Genomic DNA, 6,947 nt, shown 5'->3' on the forward strand with positions numbered 1-6,947 from the left:
CTAGAAGGGGTGTTGGAACGGGGAGGGGGGAGGGGGGACAGAAAGGGGAGAAGGGTTGGATCGGAGGCGTGAAAGGGTTGAAGCTAAAGTGTAATGGGAGAAAAAGAAGGAAAGAGTGAGTGAGTGAGAGTGAGAGAGAGAGAGAGAGAGAGAGAAGATCGGATAACGAGGTGGATGTAAAAGAAGAAGTAGAAGTAGAAGAAGAAGAAGAGAAAGAGGATGAGTTTGATAGAAAAGGATAGAGCAGAAGATATACGTAATGAATGTAAAAGAGAGAGAAAGAGAGAGAGAGAGAGATTGATAACGGATAGGCGATGGTCTTTCGCTTTTTCACAATGTTTGCTTCGAACGTCCGGTCCTTGCGATAAGCGAGACGAAAAGGGTTGTGCGACGCGAATGAGGGGTAGGTTGTGGGGTAGATGAGAGAAGGGGGAAGAAGGGGGAAGGTTGGCTGCTGCCAACTACCCAACGTAGATGAACGAGTGAATGAGAAAGATGGATGAAGAGAAAGACAGAAAAAGAGAGAGAGAAAGAGAGAGAATGATGAGGGAAAATGTGGTGGAAAAGGGAAAAGACGAGAAAGAGAGAGAGAGAGAGAGGTAGCTCTCTCGCGCTTGCGACGCACCACGTTTTTAATTAATGTCGATAAAGTTCATAGCGGCAAGTCGAGACGCTCCCATGGAATTATTCAAAGCCCGTCCGGCCATGCGCATACTAATTATAAAGTTCCGACGTGAGTGCCCGTTTTCGTAGCGGCCGCGTCTACGAGCGTGACAAGACGTTGCCACCAGTCAAGAAGTATCCCCTACACCTTCCTACCTACCCCTATTCCTATACCTTATCCCTCCTTTTTTCCACCCATTCCCTCCTATTCTATCTTCTTCCCACCTATCTCCTTTATTTATATTTTTTTTTTGCATTTATGTATGTAATAGGTTAACACCTGTGGTATTTCTTTTGTTTTATCTGAATTTAATTGTATTATTTTATTTATTTCTTTTTTTTTTTCTATACGAAAGTAGCAAATTTTATTCGTTGAAATGAATATATCATCGAGATTGCAATATATCGATCAGATGCATTTGTTATTTTATTTTATCATTTTCTTGTTCTTTTTTATATTTAAATAATAAGATTAAGGAAGAGAATACGAGTGTGATTTTCTGATTGGAGGATAATAATCGAATTTATCGTATACCAAAATCTATATAATTGTTTAATAATTTTGTTTTTGTTGTTGTTCTTTTTCTAGAGTCTCATCAATTTTCCTCACATGCCACGCCCCTTCAACAACAACCATCACAGATAACTGAGGTAATTTTTCCATAAAAGATGCGTGACGCGTGGTAAAATATAAACCTATCGCAACTTTAATGTCCGTCTTTATCTTTTTTCTCCACATGGCGCATCTTAAATGTAATTATTCAACGATGGTGGAAATCTTCGTTGGTTTGCTTGAAAACCTGGAGGCGAGTTTTTTATTCGATTGATATCGCGCAACATTCTAAGTAAGAGCAATTACCATTAGCATGGCTAATTTTATCGGCTTTTACTGTGCACATGCGGGTGTGGGTGCGAGTGTATGGGTGTGGGTGTAACGTAACTTTCTTTCGCGTATTATTTCTTTTTTTTTTTTTTATAAATAATTTATGCCAGATACGATCACACGTGCTGATAACAAAACATATTTCTATACTTTTGAATAAATAATAAATAAATAGAAAAAAAAAGAAGAACAATATAGGTGTTGATTAAAAAAAATTATAATATTGAAATAAGTAATCGTTTGTTCGATAGATATACGATGAAATTCGATGATAGATGATATAGATTAGGTGGTTACCTGTAAAGGTAAAATATTAGACGCGTGTCTAATGACGAACGACGATGAAAGAGGATCGTTGAGGAGAGAAAATAAACGCATGAGCGCGCGTTCGCATCGTAATGCGCTTAATTATTGCCTACGTGTAGTTAGTGGCTGGTTAACCATACTAAGAAGATCATTATAACCCGGTATATACTTCTTAGTTCATCTTTTTTCTTTTTATTTTCTTCTTGTTGCTACATATAGATGTATATGTATATTTAAAAGGGTGGGAGATTAGTCAATATGTTTTAATACATAAGTTTCTTTTCTTTTTATATTAATAGGAATATACTTTAGTTAATTAAAATATAAAACTATACGAGAGTCTTAAATGTTTGTTCCATTTGCAAACAAATTATTGAAATATCAAGAATTTAGAATAAATTGATTAAATATAAATTTTTACAAATTATTATTATATATTTGACAATATTAATAATAGTATCAGTTAGAAAGATTTGTTCTTTAATATGAAATAATTCAAATATAATAATTTCAAATGAAACATTCTATATTGTATTACTTATTTCTAAAAATACTAAAACTATTAATAATTATTTAAATATATATATAAATTAAATACCTAACTGACCAATCGAATTTTATTTGCACGCGTTTATATGTTAAAAATACACGAACGAGTGTAATTTCTAAGAATATTTTTTTTTTCCACCTTCTTTCCTTCACATCAATCAGTAACCATATACAATGTATTTTACTTTTATCAGAAACGGAAAAGCAAACGCGTTCGTGTGTTTAGTACGGGAAAAAGCGTAGAATGCGATGCACTTTCATAGTACTCGAATACGAACGTGTTTCCTGCCGGTGTTCACGAGCTTTAATAGATGTTAATCGTTCCTTTTAATTTATAAGGCAATTTTCGACGTTGCGATATTACGATTAGCAACAAGGAATAATATCGTTCCACTCTAACAATCATTTTACCCTCGTTGCTTTAAAAGAAAAACCCATGGAAACTACCTAGACGTTTCTTTCGTGGAAAAGAAAGAAAAAAAAAAGAAAGAAGAAAACATTATCGTTAAATAATTATCAGTTTCTTTTAAAGAAATCTTATAAATTGTTGCTTACAGATCAATATCTGCGTATACAAAGTAAATCTTATTAACACGTTTCTATTTCTTATTAATTTTGTATTCAATTACATTGTAAACTCTGCATTAACTTTAATAAATATTAATATAGATTTTATTATAATTACGATTATTATTAGATAATTCATCGCGGGGCAGTAAAACTTTCATTTTCCACTACGAAATAAAATCATATTACACGGATGAAAGTATATTCGTATAATTATTGTAACATAAAACAATTATTATTATTAATAATTCGATATAACAATTACTATAACGCCTTATTTTATTTGATTTTTTAATTAAATAAAAAAAAATAATAATAATATTCAATATTATTACGTTAAAAAAGAAAATGTAATTTCTACCATAAGATAAAATAATATTCTTACGTACATTTATTATAAAGTAATTATATGCGAACGTATTAATTCAAGGAATAAGGAATAAGATACATACACACACCCTTACCCCGTGCTTTTCTTGGAAATAAATTTCTATGCCGTATAGGATGATGTCACATACACGAATATCGATGGTACCACCTGCGCTTACATGCACGTAAGTATATACAAACACAATAACACGCCAGCAGCACACGCTCACTTCACCGAGTTCGGCAAGGTGCCTTAAAGCAACGAAGAATAACGTTTGGTTTTGCACCGTATTCTATTATCTTATTCTCGGATCAACGACATTTAAATTACGAATACGCCTACGCCTTTCCGTAAGCAGAAAAAGATTAAGTGAGAAAGGTGTACCAGTAATGTATTTACATGTGTTACCAGTCTATTAATTCTTATTCTCGATTCTTACACACACATATATATACGTGTGCACGTATACGAGTCAACTAAACAATATGTAAATTCGATTAATTTGTAAATAAACATTTTATTTAACAAACGAAATTTTTATCATTCGCTAATTGTAATACTAAACAATCGAATATTTATTTGATTAGCAATTTTTCATTACTTTTCTATCTTAGAAACGATTAGATGTTAAAAAATGATACTTTTTCGATTATAGTAAATAATACATAAATTACGTTATCTCAAAAACGTGATACCCAACTTCCTTTACGATATAGCATTTTTTTGTTGTCGTCCTGTTCCTTTACGATCCATTTTTCTTTCTTTCGTTCTTTCGAAGCGAAAAGTTCTTTTGCTAAGGTAACATTAAAATACAATAGGTATGAACACAGTGTTAGTGCACACGGACTCGTAAATAACCTTAATCAGGATCGCTAATTACAGATTACGCATAAGGCTCACACGCGTATATATGTGTGTATATGTATAATGTATGTGTATATGTGTATACACATGTCTCCTATACGTGGTTGTTCTCATTTTCTTGATGTACGACGATCGGAGAAGACGAACGTGCGTAGCTTTTCGACGTAGATAATAGCACGAATACAATGACGTAGTATTTTCAAATCTTTAAACAATTAATTAACAAACAAATCATATTTAAGTGAAATAATATATATATATATAACGAGTACTTAGCTAATTGTAATTTACAAAATTACAATAATGCAGAGATTTGTCATTGGTATTTTTAGAAAAATATACTTGCTTAAAATTTGATTAATATTATTATTATAATATAAAAAGAAAATGTTATGAATATTTTCTGAATACTACGCCAATGTAACGTTCCTCTTTAATATACATAGGTAACACATGGATAAACGAAATTGAACGACGTTTATATACACACGAAAGTATACCGCACCTTACCGGTTACGTCCATCCGCCGAGATACGAGATTTAGATAAGAAAATTAATTACAATAAATTTAACGGTAACGAGAGCGCGAGAAGAGAACCTATTGCCAAGAAAAGATTTATAGTTAAATAGATTTTTATTTTATTTGTTATTTTCTTTATACATATATAACATATGTATACCATTGGCAAGATTAATTCATCGTATTATCACTTTTCCTAACCTCAAATTGGCAATCAATATGCAATCGAAAACTTTTAATCAATTCCTAAGATATTCAATGACCGGTTAAGAAAATCTATGGGATCCATTAAAATCCACCATAAATAAACGCAGACGAATACGCATTCGTGTAGAAACCTCTTGAAAAGACATACGTCTAATCACCCTTCGTTAAGCAAACAGAGTCTCGATTTAGGGGTAGAGCTTGGAAGATTAGAAAAGGACAGAGTAAAAGGGGCAAATGGAAAGATAGAGAGTAAGATGGTAAAAGAGGGTTTGGGGATGGGGTTGGGGGTGGTTAGGATGAGATAGGCATGAGTGTTGCTGGGAGACGCGCCGCGGCATGGAAGAAGAGAATACAGCGCAATATTCCAAGACAAATCAAAGTAGGCATCCACCGAATGCTCCCGGGTGCAGAATGCAGATAGAAGAGAATAGACGTAGCTAGGTATTCGCTCGCGGGTTAATGAGAACGGTTTCAAGCCCCGTTATAGGTACATAGTAGGAGGTAACGTCGCTAGAAGAGGAAATAGAAGCAAAGAGGCAAGCTAGTACAACCAACAGGAGCTGATATTGCCAGTCAAAGTATAAGATTAAATCATAATAACTGATAGAGAGTATCTTGTCATTCTTACCATTAGTTTCATGTTCATTCTTAAGGATAGTTTCGTTAATAATTAATATTTATGCAACGTTCGTTAGACCCAGGTATCCAAAGCTGAGAGATTCAAGACTTTTAACTAGTAATAAGTTGTAAGTAAATTGTTGAATTATTTTTCCATGCCATTTGTGAACGTAACAAGAGCGATCTAATACGAAGGAAAATTCCTTCAGGATACTCGAGGTTTGTAGGATTAATTAGCGTGTTCCTAGCGTACCGACACACGCGTTTCGTATTCATTGGTTTTGAGGTTAGGTCTGCGTGCTTTCGAATCTGCCGCCTTGCGTCCTTTATAAAGACAGGGATTGTGGAGTCAAGTATTATGAGGATAAGGTTCGATTAAGTGGGATTAGGAAATTCCAGTGAATCGATATCACCATCTTGTCCGGTTTGAGATTGAAGACATACCGCGGTTTGCTTACCCAACGTTTGACAAAGTACACCCACTTTTGGGTCACACCTCTCTCCCCCTTGTTCCTTTCTCCTAAACCTTCCAAGTTTTCGAGTGAAATTTCATAGCCGACCTCTTAAGACGGACTACGATCAAGCTGCCAATGAAAACGTTTTCCTACTTCAATTTAATAATTGATGCTGCTGCTGCTGATGATCCTCGAAGCAATCGGAGACACTCTGTGTTCTATCTAGGAAACTGAAGATCACTCCAAAAGTTTGGCAAAGCTAAACAACCTCTTATTTCGGGACAAGAAACTATCAAAGGATAATGTTGCCTTTCTGTAAAATTGGAATGCCGAGAAAATGGTAGAGGAGGAAGAAATCGAAGTAGTATAATCATACGCCTCAACAATTTTCCGACGACTCTAATACAGATAAAAAGTATCGTTGATATCGGTCAACAAATTTCCGTGAAGGATAATGAGAAAACGTGACGAAAAGTAAAAACTAAACAGATGAATACGGGGCGAGGAGAAGGTAAGAGGGTATATCAATGACGGAAAAGGTAAAAATGTTGGTTTTAAAAGATCGCAATGGTAGTAGAGTTGGTATGGAAAAAAGCGTAGGAAAGAAATGACGAGGAGAGCTGGCAGTGAAAATAGGGACGGTTCGAGGGACTTGGGGGCAGGCGGGGGTTGGGGAGGTAAAAGAAAAAGAAGTAGAAGAAAAAAATAGTTGGAAAGGGATAGAAAAACGCATCGGCCAATAGTGGCCGCAGGCAGGCAACCCAAGAGCCGACCACTTATCTGTAGGAGCAACATCAGAGAAGCTCTTGGCTGGTTGGTTGGTTGGTTGGTAGGAGGCAAAGAAGTGCCTGGCGTGAGAAGGACGCCGAACCAAAGTGGAGTGCACGAGAGACACGAAAAAGGAAGGAATAGGAAGAGGAAGAGGAAGAGGAGGAGGAGGAGAAG

The sequence above is a fragment of the Polistes fuscatus genome, unplaced genomic scaffold (assembly GCF_010416935.1).
Source record: "Polistes fuscatus isolate 324 unplaced genomic scaffold, CU_Pfus_HIC Scaffold16, whole genome shotgun sequence".
Classification (NCBI taxonomy): Eukaryota; Metazoa; Arthropoda; class Insecta; order Hymenoptera; family Vespidae; genus Polistes; species Polistes fuscatus.